The sequence below is a fragment of the Chiloscyllium plagiosum genome, chromosome 26 (assembly GCF_004010195.1).
Source record: "Chiloscyllium plagiosum isolate BGI_BamShark_2017 chromosome 26, ASM401019v2, whole genome shotgun sequence".
NCBI lineage: Eukaryota > Metazoa > Chordata > Chondrichthyes > Orectolobiformes > Hemiscylliidae > Chiloscyllium > Chiloscyllium plagiosum.
This window is the reverse complement of record NC_057735.1, coordinates 48,443,427-48,462,009: the sequence shown is the minus strand read 5'-3', so window position 1 is coordinate 48,462,009 and position 18,583 is coordinate 48,443,427. Positions and strand designations below refer to the sequence as shown.

General features: G+C 43.1%; 1 protein-coding gene across 2 annotated transcripts in view; it reads right to left on the bottom strand.

Moving 5' to 3' along the window:
• Positions 1 to 18,583, bottom strand: part of LOC122563333 — a 61,562-nt gene that overhangs the window by 35,263 nt on the left and 7,716 nt on the right. The window contains exon 1 of one of the 2 annotated variants that reach the window (XM_043717072.1): positions 16,405 to 16,914. The exons of the other annotated variant lie outside the window; for it this stretch is intronic. The gene's annotated coding sequence lies outside the window, so the exon portion shown is untranslated. Of the gene's footprint in view, positions 1 to 16,404; positions 16,915 to 18,583 lie in introns of those variants that run through there. 2 annotated transcript variants of the gene reach the window in all.

The window sequence follows — 18,583 nt, the reverse complement described above, 5'->3', positions numbered from 1 at the left end:
GTTCCAACATGCCACAGCAAGAAACTGTAATGACCTCCTCAGGATACAGACATGGGCTGCAACCAATAGGGTAACCTTCATTATCCAGTACTTCCCGGAAGCCAAAAAACTACGTCATGTTCTTCACGGCCTGCAACACATTATCAATGAGGATGCACACCTTGCCAAGATCTTCCTCACACCTTCACTTCTCACCTTTAAACAACCACCAAACCACAAACAGATCATTGGTCGCAGCAAACTGCACAGCCTTCAGGACAACATCAACCACGACACCATACAACACTGTCACAGCAGCTGCTGCAAGACCTGTCAGAGTATTAACATGGATACCACCATTACACATGGGGACACATGTACACAGCAGGTACTCATGCGACTTGGCCAACATTGTCTATCACATACGCTGCAGGCAACGATGCCCTGAGGCAAGGTACATTGGTGAGACAGAGCAGATGCCATGACAACAGATGAATGGACACTGCACAACAATCACTAGTCAGGAGTGTTCCCTCCCAATCGGGAAACACTTCAGCAGTCTGGGACATTCGGGTGACCATCCTCTAGGGCGAACTTCAATACAAAATAGCCATGGAGAGGCTGATAGCCAAGGTCGGTACCCATGGGGATGACCTCAACTGGAACCTTGGGTTCATGTCACACTACAGGTGACCCCACTGTACCATACACTCTCATACACACACATACTCCTGCATACTCACACACTCACGCAGACCCTCTCTCATACAAACACACATGTAAACCCCTCACTCACACCCATGCACACACCCTCTCACAGGCTTATACCCCATCAAATTCACATACATACTTGACCAACCTTAACACACACACTCTTTCACACGCATTCACACTCATACGCACACACTCAAATGCACACATTCACTCTGTCTCTCCTGCACGCGTGCACATATAAGTTTATGGGTGAATTTGTATTTGCAGAATTACATTTTATTTTGCTCAAAAACTGCATAAGTCCATGTAAGATTCTGTGAGACCAGCTTTAGAAATAGAACCAGTCTACTGGGACACAGACAGACTTTAATCTCCCACCTTTAATGCATTGTCTAAGCTGAGATGGCACCTATTGTTAGAAAAACTGAAGCTATCTTGAGAATGTAACGTAAAAGGAGTTCTGGGATTTACATATTAAAGAACTGAAACTAGCATATCCCATTTTAAAAGATAGAAAACTTCATCTAAATGTATTTAATATATCATTATAGCTCTGTGACACTGTGATCCTTTTGCTATAAATTCTGTGGCTTATGGTCCTGCTCCACAACCATCTGATAAAGAGTCAGCACCTTGAAAGCTAGTGCTTCCAAATAAACCTGTTGGACTATAGCCTGGTGTTGTGTGATTTTTAACTCTGCATTAAAATAGTCACACTTCAACCCATCATACTGACTGCATCTTTGCCCTATCAAATGCCTATCCTTTCTCACAGACTCTCTGCATGTTGTATTTGGCTATTTATTGCACTCATCATACATGATGGAGTGTCCATTCCGAGTTTTAACGTTGCTCGTCGACGTATGACAAACCCCTATATAGCGAACCACAGCTAGAGATCTAAAAAAAAGGGGACGGTAAAATCAATATAAAAATTAAAATGACATTGTCAAGCAGAATTCCAGCAAGGCAAGGACGAGCTAAGGTTCTCAACCATTCAACAGGACAACCCCTCATCCTTTATTGTGTGAAGCGTGTAAATTTATTAATTAACCCCCAAGCTACCCACCACCTTTAAACTACGTGATCTAAAATCAAACAACTTTATTAATAAAACCTAAAAAGAAATTAACTCTAGTTAAAATCTGCCTATTAAAACCAATTAAAACATATCTAAAACTCTATTCTAACTCTACTTAAAAAACTATCAATAAAAACTGTTTAAAATATTACTAAAATACTAAAATCTTACAATTACACATAAGAATAAAACCTATTACATTGCACGGAGCTCCTACGAGTCCATAAAAATTCTTAGAAGCTCGAGAGTCAAAGATAAAGTTAGGTTTGAAACGTTCTGGGCAAACGATTTAAATCGCGTAATCCCGAGGGTCTTCATCAAGTCTGCGTTCTTTTCGAACCACTTTCCCTGGGCACCCATAACAAACCCGTAAAAAGATATGGTTCCACCTCCAGTGAGGACCCCTATCTCTTTATCTAGATGGTTATACTTTTTAATCTTCTCCTCCCAGGCATCCTCGAGAGAGTTAATCTGGAAGTCCGACCTTATTGTAACATCCACCACCACTGTTTGCAATTCCTTTTTCAAAATAAGATCTGGAATCCAAAGCTTCCCAGACTTATCCTTGATCCGCGGCTCGACGAAAATTGTCCATCCAAATCTCTTCACATAACCAACGAACGCATCTATAATTTTATTGTGCCTCTTAATCCGCATTCCTTTCACATAAGGGCACCATCCCGAAATATGCGCTACCGTCTCTGAGGCTTCATTACACCTTCTACAGTTTTTGATATTAAATGGCCTGCCATAAGCCAATGACGCCCTTGTTGGATACAAGTTGGTTCGTATCAACAGCGAATTAATCACTTTGGACGATTTCATAAATTGTAATCTCTGTAGCCAACTGTTGGATATACTATCGTTTTTAAAGTAGTGAATTCCTGCCCCTTGACAGGGAAGGGCCATCCATAGTTCAAGTTCCCACACCCCTGCCAATTTAGTTTAAACCCTCCCGAAGAGCACTAGGAAACCTTCCACCCAGAATATTGGTGCTTACCAATGTTTTGGGCAAGGTCTTTGCTCATATTGTTCAGATCAGACTGTACACTCTGGCATCTTACATTTATCCAGAATCTCAGCACACTTTCAGATCAGGCACATCGACCACTGACATGATTTTCTCACCAATTACAGGAAAACTGCTATGAATACTGCTCTAGATTATCTTCATGGACCTGACTAAGGCGTTTATGCTCATCAGCAAAGGCACGTTATCTTAAATGGGACGCCTGAGTATCATTTCTTCTTTCCTTGAGAATACTCAGTTTCAGCAGTTACAGTGGAGCAACAGCAGACATTTTCAAGGTCAGCAGTGGAGTAAAGCCAACACTCTTTGGAATGTTTTTCTATGCTGGTAACGTAAACTACTGGAAACTCAAATATGGCATTTACCTGCATGCCACAGCTAACAGCAAGCTTTTCATTTTGCAAAACTGCACTCTGTGTTCTTGGTATGCTATGTCGTGACCTTTTGAGTTGCTTTTTATTGATGACAGAGCATTGGGATCCCATTACCAATGTTCACCTGCAGCAGCTCATAAATAATTCTCCTGCACCTGTAAGGTGTTTAGACTGGCAATCATTATCAAGAAGGTCAAAGTAATGGTCCTGGACGTAGAGACTCCATCTTCATTAACACAGACAAGCCTCAGTCTAGAGGTTACTGTAGCATCATGTCTCTTGCACCTATAATCTGTTCCTTGAAACCGAAATCAGCACAATGATTTCCAAAACTGAAGCAGTCGTGACAAAATCAAAATACTAACTGTGAGCAACAGCAAACTAACCAAAAATACAAAGTTTGTGTGCAGCAGGCTTGTGTGTTCAACACCTTCCTCTACAGTAGTGATTTATGAACAACTTTTCCATGCCAAAGTACGTGATTGAAAACATTCACTTCAGACAAATATTGTGCATCTCCTGCCAGGATAGAGTGCCAAATATGAAAGTACAAAAGTGCGCCAGGATTCCCACCTTATCTGTTCTTGAGGCGGTGAGGACTCCATTAACTGGGTCACAGTAACCATATGGATAATGGCCGTACCTTCAAAGATCTGCTCTATGATGTGCTTGCCATCAGTTCAAGACAATTTGTGATGTAAGGATGTCTACTAGTTGGACCTCAAGTTGACTGGGACCTCAGTAGATGTGTTGGAAGTCCTTGTTGCTGACTGAGGTGTTTGAGGTGAACAGTCAGACAGAGCATGGAGGAAGCAAAAGACAAAAGAAATAACCAAATGGTGAAAATGAGGGCCCACCAAACGGAGAAAACATCAGTTAACCTTGGCAACGCTTCTTAATGCTGCTGGAAGTACAGCCACTCACATATTGGCCAGAACATCCAGCACAGACAATATTCAATCCAGAAATGATATACACCCTGCAGCAGTCCATCGTCCACCCCCAGAAGGATGGATGCTATTATTAGGATAGTATATTTTCCACTTACAGCTTTCAGCCATCTTGATGTGCTTCACAGTCAAGAAGAAATTTGTTTGAAGTGGAACCTCAGTCATCCAGTATATTCGTGAGAGAGAAGATTGTTTTCAAGATAGGACTGACATTAATGGATGGGGCACAATGCAGGAAGATGGTGTTCAAGTAGATAATTAGTCATGACCTAGAATGGCAGAGCAGGTCTGATGGACTGAATTATCTACTTCTGCTCCTGTGTTCTTAAGAGTAGCGCTGAAAATGTGTTGCTGGAAAAGCGCAGGAGGTCAGGCAGCATCCAGGGAACAGGAGAATCGACGTTTCGGGCATAAGCCCTTCTTCAGGAATATTTCTTAAGAGTAGTCACTTGTTGGTCAACAAACATTGCAGCCATTTTTCTCACAGCAAAAAGCCATAATGAAATGGCAGTTACCAGAATAAGGGATAAATATATACTAGGCCCTCAAGGTAAGCTCCATTGTTTCCTCAAAATTGTACCAAAGAATCTTCTACCTGCACCTGAAAGGAGAAATAGCACTTTCAACATTACAACAATCTGTCAGAACTGCACTGGAATGACACCTAGATTTTGAAACCATAACTTTGTGAATCAGAAATGCAAGTGGTATTTTGTTTTATTGAAACTGCAAACATGTAACATATTCAGCGTGCTACTCCAGAGGGTCAGCTAAATTATACCATTATTACAGAACGTGTTTAAACTCGAGGATGATCCCAGATTAGATTTCCTTTGAAAACAATGTCAATGAATGTCTTATCACAATGTGCATGAGCTTTCAGATCAGAGAACGTTGTTTCTACTGTGTCACAAAGATTAGTACTGAGGAGTTCTATAAAACTGCACTGCGTGTGCCTGAGGCTGTGTCACAGTAAAAAAGGTGCCCTTTCAAATGTAAGGATGGGCATAATGTTGAGAGAAAAAAAGAGACAGATAGTGGGTAGGCTGAAATCTGCCTTCATCCTGGATTAGAAGATATTTCCATTGTGACCTAATTCAGAATGGCACTGCCCTTTTCTGAGCTGCTGCAACAAACAATAAAGGCAATTAGGAAGCGACTGACTGTGCCAGTAATGCCAACATCCAGTGAAAGAATTGAAAAGAAAAGGTAAATCAGAATGCAAAGCCTAGGAAGGAAAGTAGGAGTTGAGATGCCTCTTTGGAGGAATTAGGCCCTTATGAGTTGCCAGAGGATGGCATCAGTTTAGGATCAGAGAAGGAGTGAGGAGGTTCAGGTTGGGATGCATGAGACTGTATGAAGTACAGTGCAAGTGTTGTTAAACTGAATTAAGTTGTAATTTTATACATAATGCAGCTGAAAGATATATTTAATTAGCCTGGCCAGACATATTATGGCACACCTCCACTTGAACCTGGATCCAGAAGTGGGAACACGACCAATTCTATCACTCGAGTTCTGTAGCACGAGAAGACATCGCTCCGATTACACTGAATAATGAAAATTGTCTGCCATCTGAATGATGGTGTTTTTCTAAAATTTGCTCATGCAAATTATAAGTATTTAAAATTCATGTTAAGGAAATCCTACAAAAGTACTAATCTAAAAGAATGGAGCAGTGGGTGGAGCCATGTTCCAGGGTTGAAGCAGATCCAGCATCCAATGCTTCTCCCAGAACGGAAGTGTACAAAGACTGGCAAGTTGCTGTGGGGGCAACCGGTCTCAAAGTAGTGAGTTAAGCGGTGTAAAAACAGACAAAAAAAACCTTCTCATTGAAATATACAGATTATATGGAAAAATCTCAGATGGGGTGAAGAATAATAAAATGAAGACTAGATTCAAAGTCAGCCTGCTTTGTGACTGTTATGAAATTGATCCTGTTCTATCTGATGGTCAGTGTTAAGTGAAGAGTAATAATATCACAACAGAATCATCCCTGTGTTTTTGTAATTTTTTAAAGGCAATATTCACTCTACACAATGATCATCATCCCCTTTACATTCAATAGTGTTACCATCACTGAATTCCCCCACCATCAACATCCTGGGGGTTATCAATTATCAGAAGCTGAACTGGGCAAACCATATAAATACCATGTCTATAAGAGCAGGAGAGAGGCTAGGAATCCTGCAGTGTGTAACTCACCTCCTGACTCCCCAAAGAATGCAATGGAATACTCCCTACTTGCTTGGATAAGTGTAGCTCCAACAACATTCAAGAAGCTGGATAGCATTCAGGACAAAGCAGCTCATTTGATGGTAGATGAGGTACCATTCAGTTCCTCCAACATCGACACTCAGAAGCAGCAGTGTGTACTGCCTGCAGGATGCACTGCAGATATTCACCAAGGCTTCTTAGCCAGCACCTTCCAGCCTCAACTATCAGCTAGAAGGACAAGGGCAAGAGATACATGGGAACACCACCACCTGTAAGTTCCCCTCCAAGCCACTCATCACTCACCATCCTGACTTGCAAATGTATCACTGTTCAGTCAGTGTTGGTCAAAATCCTGTAACAACCTCACTAACATTGGTGAAGGTAGATGCACAAATGGACTTTAGCAGTTCAAGAAGACAGCTCACCCCCACCACCTCAAAAACAAGTGGGGATGGGAAATAAATGCTGGCTTAGCCAGAATACCTACATTCCATGAATGAACTTAAAAAAAAAAGCAAATGGTTAGTTTCATCCAGTGTCATCAACCAGAAATCATATTTAAACTGTAATAAAGTGCTTCCTCATTAGCTGTACAAATTTAAACCCAGTGCTCATATTCTCCTTCCTTGATTTTTCCATGTAATTTATATCATTCAAACAAACAGCTTTTGCTGTCTGTTCCAACTTCAATTACAACTAAAAACAAGTGGCCAGACTACACGCACACGATTTTCAGCAAAACGCATTGGATCAACTTGGGTGGTAGGACACTTGTTGAAGCTTTAAGGCAAATGGTCCAAGAGAGACAAGATATGTCACTCGGAGCTCAGTTGGTGGCATCATTATACAGACTTGATCACAAAACAAATAATCCAGGTTGACACGAATGTGGTTCTAAGGGACTGCTGCACTGTCTCAGGTGATGTGTTTTGAATGAAATATTAAATCAGGGCCCTCTTGGTGGATACAGAAGTGCTAATGGAGATATTCTGAAAAGGAGCAGGGGATTTATTGTCGAGCCATGATCATATTGTTATTTATGGGAGTTAACTGTGTGGAAATCAGTTTCATGTTCCCTATAATGGACCAGATTTTCTATCAGGTATTTGGGACATTGGGGTCAGGAAATGCAAGACTTTTTCTTTTCAGGCAAATGGTTGTAACTTTCTATAAACAGGTGAGGTCAGACATAATTGTAACCAGATGTGCAGAGCAACAAGAGGCCTTTGAAGAGCTTATGGTAAATTATTCCAATGAGGGGAAAAGGAGGAGAAGCCAAAGCTGGAGGTCAAAAATGAAATAGTAGGCCACAACTATCACAAGATTGGAGAAGCAATAAGTACAGAGGTGATCTAACACAAAAGCATGAAGATTAACAGGAAGATTTGCAGGGTGGTGGTGGAGGAAGGTGTCAGGTGGCCAAATGAAATTTAACCCTAAGTGTGAGGTGATGTTACTTCTTCCAGAGTAAAAGACAAGGGAGTACACAATAAACAACAGGACACTAGAAAGCTCTGAGGAACCTTTGAGAGGAGGCAATGGTCTCCTTATTGCTAGTCTATTAATCCAGAAACTCATCTAATGAGTTGTGAACGGGCAGAAATAGAATGCAGAGAGTCTGTCAGGAAGGATACACTGGTGATCGGCAAAGGGATTGGTTAAAGTGTGTCTGTTTCAATGCAAGGAGTGTCAGGAATAAGAGTGATGAACTTACAGCGTGGATCAGTACTTGGAACTACGACGTTGTGGCCATAATGGAGGTATAGATTTCACAGGGGGAGGAATAGTTGCTGGATTTTCCAGAGTTTAGATCTTTTAAAAAGAACAGGGAGGGGGTAAAAGAGGAGGGGGAGTAGCATTGTTAATTAGATAGTGCTTCATAGCTACAGAAAAGGAGGTGGTTGAGGAGTAAGTTTTCTGTAGACCCCCCAATAGCAGCAGAGAGATGGAAGGACAGATTGGACAGTGGATCTTGGAATGGTGCAGATGTAACAGAGTTTTCGTTAAAGGTGCCTTCAACTTCCCCAATACTGATTGGAACCTCCTTAGTGCAGTTGGTCTGGATGGAGCCGATTTTGTCAGGTGTGTCCAGGAAGGGTTCCTGACTTAATATGTAGATAGACCAACTGGGGTGAGGCCATATTGAATTTGGTGCTAGTCAACGAACCAGGCCAAGTGTTAGATCTCTTGGTGGGAGAGCATTTCAGTGACAGTGACTACAACCGCTTCACCTTCATCATAGCCATGGAGAGGGATCAGAACAGACAGTATGGGAAGGTATTTAATTGGGGGAGGGGAAATGGTGCATTTCCCGTAGAACAATTGTTCCCAATTTATACTCCACAGCTCATGTCTAATAGCAGTATAGTTTCTGTGGAGTATAAATTGGGAAAAATTGTTCCACAGGAAATGCACAACAGAAACATGGAGGCTGTTTAAAACCACTTGTTGCAAGTGTTGGATAACTTTGTCCCACTGAGGCAGGCAAGGAAGGGTGAGGTGAAGGAGTCTTGGTTGACTAGAGAAGAGGAGCTTCTCATCAGGTAGAAGACAGAGGGCGGTGGTGGAAGACTGCTTCTCAGACTGGAGGCCTGTGACCAGAGGAGTGCCACAAGGATCAGTGCTGGATCCACTATTTTTCTTCAAATGATCTGGATGTAAACATAGGAGGTATAGTTAGCAAGTGTGCAGGTGACACCTAACTCGGAGGTGTAGTGGTTACAACAGGATTACAACAGGATCTTGATCAGATGGGTCAATGGGATGAGAAGTGGCAGATGGAGTTTAATTTAGATGAATGTGAGGTGCTGCATTTTGGAAAAGCAATTCAGACCAGGACTTATACACTTAATGGTAAGGCCCTAGGGAGTGTTGCTAAACAAAGAGACCTTGAAGTGCAGGTTCATAGCTCCTTGAAAGTGGAGTCGCAGGTAGATAGGATAGTGAAGAAGGCGTTTGGTATGCTTTCCTTTATTAGTCAGAGTATTGAGTACAGGAGTTGGGAGGTCATGTTGCAGCTGTACAGGACATTGGTTAGGCCACTTTTGGAATATTGCATGCAATTCTGGTCTCCTTCCTATCGGAAAGATGTTGTGAAACCCGAAAGAGTTCAGAAAAGATTTACAACAATGTTGCCAGGGTTGGAGGATTTGAACGATAGGGAGAGGATGAATAGACTGGGGATGTTTTCCCTGGAGCATCGGAGGCTGAGGGGTGACCTCATAGAGGTTTATAAAACATACTAGACAAAGTCTTTTCCCTGGGATGGGAGAGTCCAGAACTAGAGGGCATAGGTTTAGGATGAGAGGGGAAAGATATAAATGGGACGCATGGGGCAACTTTTTCACACGGGTGGTGCATGTATGGAATTAGCTGCCAAAGGATGTGGTGAAGGCTAGTAAAATAGCAACATTTAAAAGGCATCTGGATGGGTATATGAATAGGGAGGGTTTAGAGAGATATGGGCCAAGTGCTGGCAAATGGGACTAGATGAGGTTGGGATATCTGGTCGGCATGAACGAGTTGGACCAAAGGATCTACTTCCATGCTGTACATCTTAAGGTTGAGGAAAAAAGGATCTGGCACAGCATGAGAGGATTGCACGGTTTTTTTGAAAAGAACTCAAAAATAGACTGAGGAGAGCGAGGAGGGGGCACGAAAAAGCCTTGGTGGGAAGGATCCTCACTCTCCACGGGAGTAGAATTGGATGATTGGAGAGAGGCGAATGTTGTTCCACTGTTCAAGAAAGGGAATAGGGAAATCCCTGGGAATTACAGACCAGTCAGTCTTACATCTGTGGTAAGCAAGGTACTGGAAAGGATTCTGAGAGATAGGATTAATGATGATTTGAAAAAACATAGTTTGATTAAAGATAGTCAGCGTGGCTTTGTGACGGACAGGCCATGCCTCACAAGCCTTATAGAGTTTTTTGAGGATGTGACGAGACACATTGATGAAGGCTGAGCAGTGGATGTGGTGTATATGGATTTCAGTAAGGCATTTGATAAGGTTCCCCACGGTAGGCTCATTCAGAAAGTTAGGAGGTATGGGATACAGGGAAATGTGGCTGTCTGGATACAGAATTGGCTGGCTGAAAGAAGACAGCAAGTGGTAGTGGATGGAAAGTTTTCCGCCTGGAGGTCAGTGACCAGTGGTGTCCCGCAGGGATCTGTTCTTGGGCCTCTGCTCTTTGTAGTTTTGAATTTGAATGCTGAATGCAGGGTTAACGACAGAATTTTTGGCAGTGTGGAGGGACAGCAGGATCTTGGGGTCCACGTATGTAGATCCTTCAAAGTTGCCAAAGTTGATGGGGTTGTTAAGAAGGCATAAGGTGTTTTGGCCTTCGTTAAAAGGAGGATTGAGTTTAAGAGCCGCAAGATTTTGCTGCAGCTCTATAAAACCCTGGTGAGACCACACTTGGAATATTGTGTCCGGTTCTGGTCGCCTCATTATAAGAAGGATGTAGATGCTTTAGAGAGGGTGCAGAAGAGATTTACCAGGATGCTGCCTGGATTGAAGGGCATGTGTTATGAAGAAAGGTTGAGTGAGCTTGGGCTTTTCACACTAGAGAGAAGGAAGAAAGAGAGGTGTACAAGGTAATGACAGGCCAGAGACTGTCCTCAAGGGCACAAATGGCTGTCACAAGGGGCCATAATTTTAAGTTGATTGAAAGAAGATATAGGGGAGAGAGTGGTGGGTGCGTGCAATGCACTGCCAGCAGTGGTAATAGAGTCAGAGACATTAGGGACATTTAAGCTACTGCTGAGAAAGCACATGTATAACAGTAAATTGAGGGGTGTGTAGGTTAGGTTGATCTTAGATTAAGATAAATGCTCGGCATAACATCATGGGCCAAAGGGCCTGTGCTGTTCCATGTTCTGCGGACCTTGGTTCAAAGCCTGCCACAGTGGATGGTGGAATTTTTATTCGATTAGAAAAACATCTGGAATGAAGAATCTACTGATGACCATGCAACATTGTCAATTGTTGGAAAAACCCATCTGGTTCACTAATGTCCTTCAGGGAAGGAAATCTGTCATTCTCACCTGGACTGTGCCACATGTGACTCCAGACCCAAAACAATGTGGTTGCCCTTTCAAATGCCTTCTGGTCAATTAGGGATGAGCAATGAATGCTGGCCTAGCCAGTGATGCCCACATCCAGTAAATGAATAAAAAAAGAGGAACCTTGGGGTGTTTGTCCACAGATCCCTGAAGACAGCAGGACAGGTTAAAAGGGTAGTGAAGAAGGCATATAACACACTTACCTTTATCAGTGAGGTATGGGATACAGGGAAATGTGGCTGTCTGGATACAGAATTGGCTGGCTGAAAGAAGACAGCAAGGTTAAAAGGGTAGTGAAGAAGGCATATAACACACTTACCTTTATCAGTGAAGGCATAGATTATAAAAAGCATCAAGATTATGTTGGAGCTGTACAGAACTGTGGTTAAGCCACAGCTGGAATACTGTGCGCAGTTCTAGTCACTGCACTATAGTAAGGATGTGGCTGCACTGGAGGGGGTGCAATAGAGATTACCAGAATGTTTCTTGGGATGGATTGCTTTAGCTATGAAGAGAGGCAACACAAACTTAGGGTTTTTTTGGAGAAGAGACGTGTAAGTAGTGGAATATCACTTTTAAATAATAACAGCTATTTTGAGACACTGGAAGCAACTGAAGGGTATGCTGGGAAAACTGGCCAACTGAACAGGGATCAGGCCACACTAACGAGTATGCACAGCGGTTACCTTGTTTGCATAGCTGTTAATGAGACAGAAGTAATGAGATATTAAGCCAGGAAGCTTGCAATATTCACTATCAAACTGAATCAAGCCAGACAGATATACAAGCCATTCAACTTGTTTGATTAGTGGATGGATTGTTGATGAGATGCTGCTACAAGGTTTCAGGTGGAACAATACATTTGACTTTCAGGGAACTGTTTTTGAGACAGCTTGGCTCCTGTGATCAGCTCAATCAATAGGGGACATTATAATATCCAGTACTGTCTTTTGCAACACCCTTTCTGAGATAGTAACTCAGTTTAAATTATGTTACTTACTCTGTTACATCAAACTGCTGCTAAGTCACCAAACTTGGAAATGACCCAGATAACGAGTTAAAAGAAGTCACTCAACTCAGAGGTGTCTGATACAATCTCCAGAGAACATCAAGACCAAGAAGCAGGAAGTAGACAAACGGGAGGCTGGAAGAACACAACAAGCCAGGCAGCATCAGGAGGTGGAGAAGTCAAGATTTTGGGTATGACTTTACCACTAGAAGAAGGGTTAAAACTCAAGATGCCAGATTCCAGCATCTGCAACTTTTTTGTCTTTAACCAAAAGCAGGAACTTTGACAGCAGGAACTACAGCCTCAACTCCAGTTTGACCAGCTGTAATCAGGTCAGTATACACTTTCTAACATCTTGTGCTCCCAAAGCAGATTTAAAACTAGTGTGTGAGCATAGACATTTAAGAACAGTAAGGTTACTTGGAATATTACATATTATTGTAACATTGTACATATACCTATTTTGTGTTTCAACAATAATAAACCATGACTCATGGTAAAGCACATCTAATTACTAATATAAAAAGAGTCCCACTAAGTAAGCAAATAGATCAGATCATATGAAAATAAGGCTTACAAAGATTGAGGTGGGATCTGATAGAGGTGTATAAGATTATGAGGGGCATGGGCAGGGTGGATAGAAAACAGCTGTTCCCCTTTGTTGAAGGATCAATAACAAGGGGGTACACTTTTAAAGTGAAAGGCAGGAAGTTTAGTGGGGAATTAAAGAAAAATGTATCTTCACCCGGAGAGTCGTGGGGATCCAGAATGCACTGCACTGCTTGGGGAGGGTAATGGGATCAGGTTACCTCAGCCTTTAAATAGTACTTGGATGGTCACTTGAAATATCACAACATTTAGGCTATGGGCCAAGTGCTAGTTTAGATTTAGTGTCATTTCAGCAGCACAGACTCGATAGGCCAAAGGCCTGTTCTGTAATGTATGATTCTATGAAAAGCAAAGTAGGCAGATGCTGAAAATCTGAAGTAAAAACAGAAAGTGCTGAAGAAAGTCAGCATCTGTGGGAGACAGAGAGAGAAACAGAGTTAATATTTTGAGACCATAGAGTTGGAGTTCAAACGATGAGTCATATTGGATTTAATGTTAACTCTGTTTTTCTTTCTACTGGCAGAGAACAACAGAAAAGTCTGAATCTTTCACCAAACTGTAAGAAACTAATTATCTTTATTTATTTCATCTTTACTTATGCCTGGCTAAATGTGGTATTTGCCGCAACATCACTGAGGGCAACTTTCAATTCCAGATTGCAATGAATTTATGATCTGTCAGCATCCAAAGTGGGATTTGAACCAATATCTTGAGCCTAGATCATTTGCCAATATCATTAGCACAATGTCACTGTCTCCCCCTAGTGGTTTCCCTGTCTGCTAGTTCCTCAAAAACTTTCCAACTATTGTCACCTAAAAGATGACCAAATGCTGAGGAAGTGGCTTTCAAGTCTAAAAAGCATAACAGAATTGAACATGTCAACCAAAGGGACAGTAGGAATATGGCGACGAAACTAACCAAGAGACAGAAAACAGAGTAACATTGACCATTGTTTTTCAGACTGCAGGGCAGTAATGCACGGCCTATTGCAGGAGTCAGTTTGAGAATTAGCGTTATTTGTCTTATAAATTAATGTTCATCACTTGGGCCTACTTTCAGCATTTGCACAAAATGCAGAAACGAGGTAGATGAAATTTAATGTAGATAAGTATGATGATAGCTAGAAGGGGAGGAATTATGAATGAAATGCCACCAATACAAAGGGGTTGCAAGAACAGAGGCTACACATACACACTTACTCAAAAGGTGGAAGTAGAAGGGTGAAAGACTATTGTAAAACCCTATTATATCAGTTGAGGAAAGGTCACTCAACTGGAAACGTTAATTCAGATTTCTCTCCAATGGTGCTGCCAGACCTGAGCTTCTGCAGCAATTTCGGTTTTTGTTTTATATCGTAATGTGTTTTTTAAAAGTGAAACGTAAATGCAAGAAATTGACATTAACGTGTTGATAAATCACAGGTTGGGCCTCAGCAGGAGGTCTTTAGGAGGACATCTAGGCTTGCAGAGGGTCCAGAAAGGATATTGATTTAGTCCAAGGAGAGACCAGATATCTGGAGGCACTGGGATTGTTCCCTTAAAGCAGAGAAATTTTCGAGGTGTTCAAAATCATGAATGTCTCTCCTGATTTGCTGTATCAAAATCAGTTTCCAATGGCAGAGGGTCAATAAGCGGAGACAATAGGGTTCAAGAACTCCAGTGACTGAATAAAGGAGAAAGGTTTAGGCAGAAACCAAAAGAGAAAATGCTGGAAAATCTCAGCAGGTCTGGCAGCATCTGTAAGGAGAGAAAAGAGCTGACGTTTCGAGTCTGACTGACCCTTTATCAAATCTTTTGGTTTCAGATTCCAGTAATTTGCTTTTATCCAAGGTTTCGGCAGAGATGTGATGATCTAGAATTCACTGTTAAATAGGCTGATGAAAGCACTGTTGGTAGTAATTTTCCAAAGGTAACTCAATTGATACTGAAGCAGCAAATGTGTGCAGGGGAAGGCTAATTGGATAGACCTATTAGAACAACCCATGAGGCACAGTGGCAATGTGAACCAAAGTGTCCCATCCTCCACTGCTGTGTGTCATAACATTTCTGGAAAAGGTGGGTTTTTAAAAGAGGCATCAAAGGGGCAAGGCCTGAGTGTGCTACATCATACATCAAGTCTTTCAGGCCCAGTCACTAAAAGTAGTCTTCTCTATGAATTGCAAAAGATATATACAGCACAGAGTTTCCTGTTATATGATCGATTTATAAAATACTTTTCCCACATATACACCTCCAACATAGTGCACAGCAAACTAAATGATAGCAACCAAAGTGTTATACCCTGTGCACATTTGAAGACTTATCAGGCAGTCATAGGAAAGGAGCCAATTTTTTGTTTTATGCGGGGACGACACCTATTACTCAAACTCTTGGCAAAGAGTGTTTGGACAATTACCGTGGGAAAGGCAACTTGTAAACTCCTGTGTCTAAACCTGCTATGACCCAATTAACTTTTTCAAATCTGAATTAATTCAACTTCGAATGGCAAAACCATGAGTGAGACAGCAGCAACACAACTGAAACTGCCCACACAGGTGCCTGCCTTAAATATATACCAAAGTGGAAAATAAGTGTCAGCACAAAAAAAGGAAAAGGGCAGAACAAGGTCCAGGATCAAAAAGACCTTCTTGTGGCGCAGTTGTAGTGTCCTTACCCCTAGACCAGGAAGTCTGGGTCAAATTCCATAGATTCCTGAAGAAGGGCCTGTGCCCGAAACGTCGAATCTCCTGTTCCCTGGATGCTGCCTGACCTGCTGTGCTGTTCCAGCAATAAAGTTTCAACTTTGATCTCCAGCATCTGCAGACCTCACTTTCTCCTCAAATTCCATCTGCTCCAGAGACTAAATTAGGTTAGATTCCCTACAGTATGGAAACTGGCCCTTCGGCCCAACAAGTCCACACCGACCCTCCAAAGAGCAACCCACCCAGACCCATTCCCCTACCCTATATTTACCCCTGACTAACACTACAGGCAAGTGAGCATGGCCAAATCACCCGTGGGAGGAAACCGGAGCACCCAGAGGAAACACACAGACACGGGGAGAACCTGCAAACTCCACACAGTCAGTCGCCCGAGGCGGGAATCGAACCCGGGTCGCTAGCGCTGTGAGGCAGCAGTGCCAATCACTGAGCCATTGCGCTACCCATGTGTAATAACATCTGTGGACTGGTTGATTAGGAAAAAATAGGTCAAACAAATTTGATGAGGCATATCAGGAGCTACAGGCACTCCCTCTGTCATATTCGCTGCTCTTTCAAACTGAAAGTAAAGCTCACATCAACCGAGCTACCAGAACTCTTGAATAATATCTATCCCAAATTCTGGGTTCACGCCGGAGTTTATTTAAACCCGCTAGGTCACTACTCAAGGAACAACTAACCACGACTGCGTTCTCCAGCTTGGCGGTATCTCCTGGCAATCCCGAATCTGATTCAGCCCATGGTTTGGAATTCAGCCAGAAAACTCGTTGCAGTTATCAGCAAGACAGCTGGCCATGAAACGGGAAGTTATGGCAGGTCCGGTGGGCACTGAAGGAACTGTCAACATATGGCTCTTCCCAACACCTCAATCCAGATACTGGGAATTCGCAGCATCGACCACCCCAAAATCTCTAATAAAATTGAACTGAGCCAATCAGCACATTGTATTAATATTAAAAAAAGTCCGTTTTGAATCTATGAAATCCGAGATGGATCCTTTGATCCTCTGGGATTGAGGAGCAAAAAGGGGGGTGGTGGAAGGAAGAGGAAAGATCAGGCACTGGATCCGGAACTTCCGCCTCCATCCGGGGCAAGTCTTGGACAAGGAGGGCTGCATTCCCTTCACACGTTCTAACGTTACATCTGCACTTTACCGGTGAGATTATAAACGAATCGACTGCTCTAAAAGTTCATCAATTCGCCTCGGTTTTTAATAAGTGTTGCTTTTTTTTTACTACGGTGCGCGTTGTATCGGGAGAGGGGGCGTGCCTGATGAAATATTGGGACGTTTCGGTAGGATTTCGCATTTGTTTTAGCACAGGTAGCTGCAGTTTAGTGTAACTGTTGCCCTAGTCACGATAGGCGAGGGATCCAAATACTGCTCAGTACTGGATATAAAACCTCGGTTTCCACCTTTCCCGAAACGCCGTTGCCGAGTGGCGAGCAATGGATTCAAATGGAAGGCCTTTGTTTTCAGTGCGCAAGGCACTTACTGCTAATATTGACCTCAAACCGATGGGAGTATCACAAGTCTTACACTCACCTCTACCCTCAAAACCAACACATTCTAATAAATGATTTGGCTGATTAATTGACCTAAACTAGTGATGATAACCATTACCATAAGCGATTAAATCGCGCCTTTTCTCGTGTCAAAATACATTTCGTAGTTTGGATGTGTCTCTCAACAGGAGCCCGCAGTAAGGCAGTCAAGATTCCCCTGTTGTATATGTCTTTCTGCAGAAAATGTCTTAATGCAGTCAAACCAGAAAAAAAAGGTACAACATATGTATATCTCGTTAAGCTTAGGGTGTAAGCTGATCGATCATACCTCATTAACACTCACTAAGACACAGAGCTACAAATGCCTTGTATCCCGTAGTCCATGCGAAATATGAAACTACAAATGAAACATAGACTCCTGCTTAATTTAGTGAAACGTGAGTGAATGTTTTGATGTCTACAACAAACCTAGTTTATAAAGCCAGGTTTCATATCGTTTTTATGACTATTTTCTTGGTGATGCGTTGTTCGTAGCGGCTTATATTGAAAATAACTACTTTCTGGCCTGCTACTAGATCACAATTGGAGCGAAATGCTGCAATAATTTGTGGCCAGGTTATAGGCAATGCCCCGAGATCAAGCGGCAGCAGGCTGTAGGTAAAGAAGCCACAGAGCCGGGCTTCTCAGCAACAGGAAATCTCTCTCTCTCACCCCCACCCCCATGGCAGCTCCTGTCTACTGCTTCCGCCGGGATCCATCTTCCCTGCCACCCCGAGGATCCTTTCCCCCCACCCTCAGAGCAGGAATGCTCCTTCTCCTCGGCCCACCAAAGCCGGGGGGAATCCTGCTTCACCACCCGCCCCCCACGCCTGGATCCTACCCCCCCCCAACACTCCTCCCAGAGCTTCTCTCATTTCCGGGATGGTGCAGCCAGGTATCACTCCATTGGCCAGAGAGGAAAGGCCGCCAGCCAATCAGAGCCAGCCGCGAGCCGGGACATCCCGGGTGAGGTGGAGGCGTTCGCTCCGAGATCGGACCAATGGCAGTGATCTACGTCGTGACGCCAGACGTCGAGCCGCAGCGTCACAGGCGGCAGGAAGCCCCGGCTATGGGCTGACACGATCCTCCTCGAGTCTGGGGCGGAGCGACCAAAACACACTTCATCCGCCTGCTCCAGGCTGTGGGGGGCAGGGATATGGGTGAAGAGGGGAATGTGGAGAGTAAAGGGAGGTATCAGTGGGTAGAAAGTGTGTGTGAAAAGGGGAGTGGGAAATCAGGGATTGGAGAGAGTTGGGTGGGGATGTGGAGTGGGTGGGACAAGGATGGGGAAGGGAGAGATGGGAAGGGGGAGAGGGG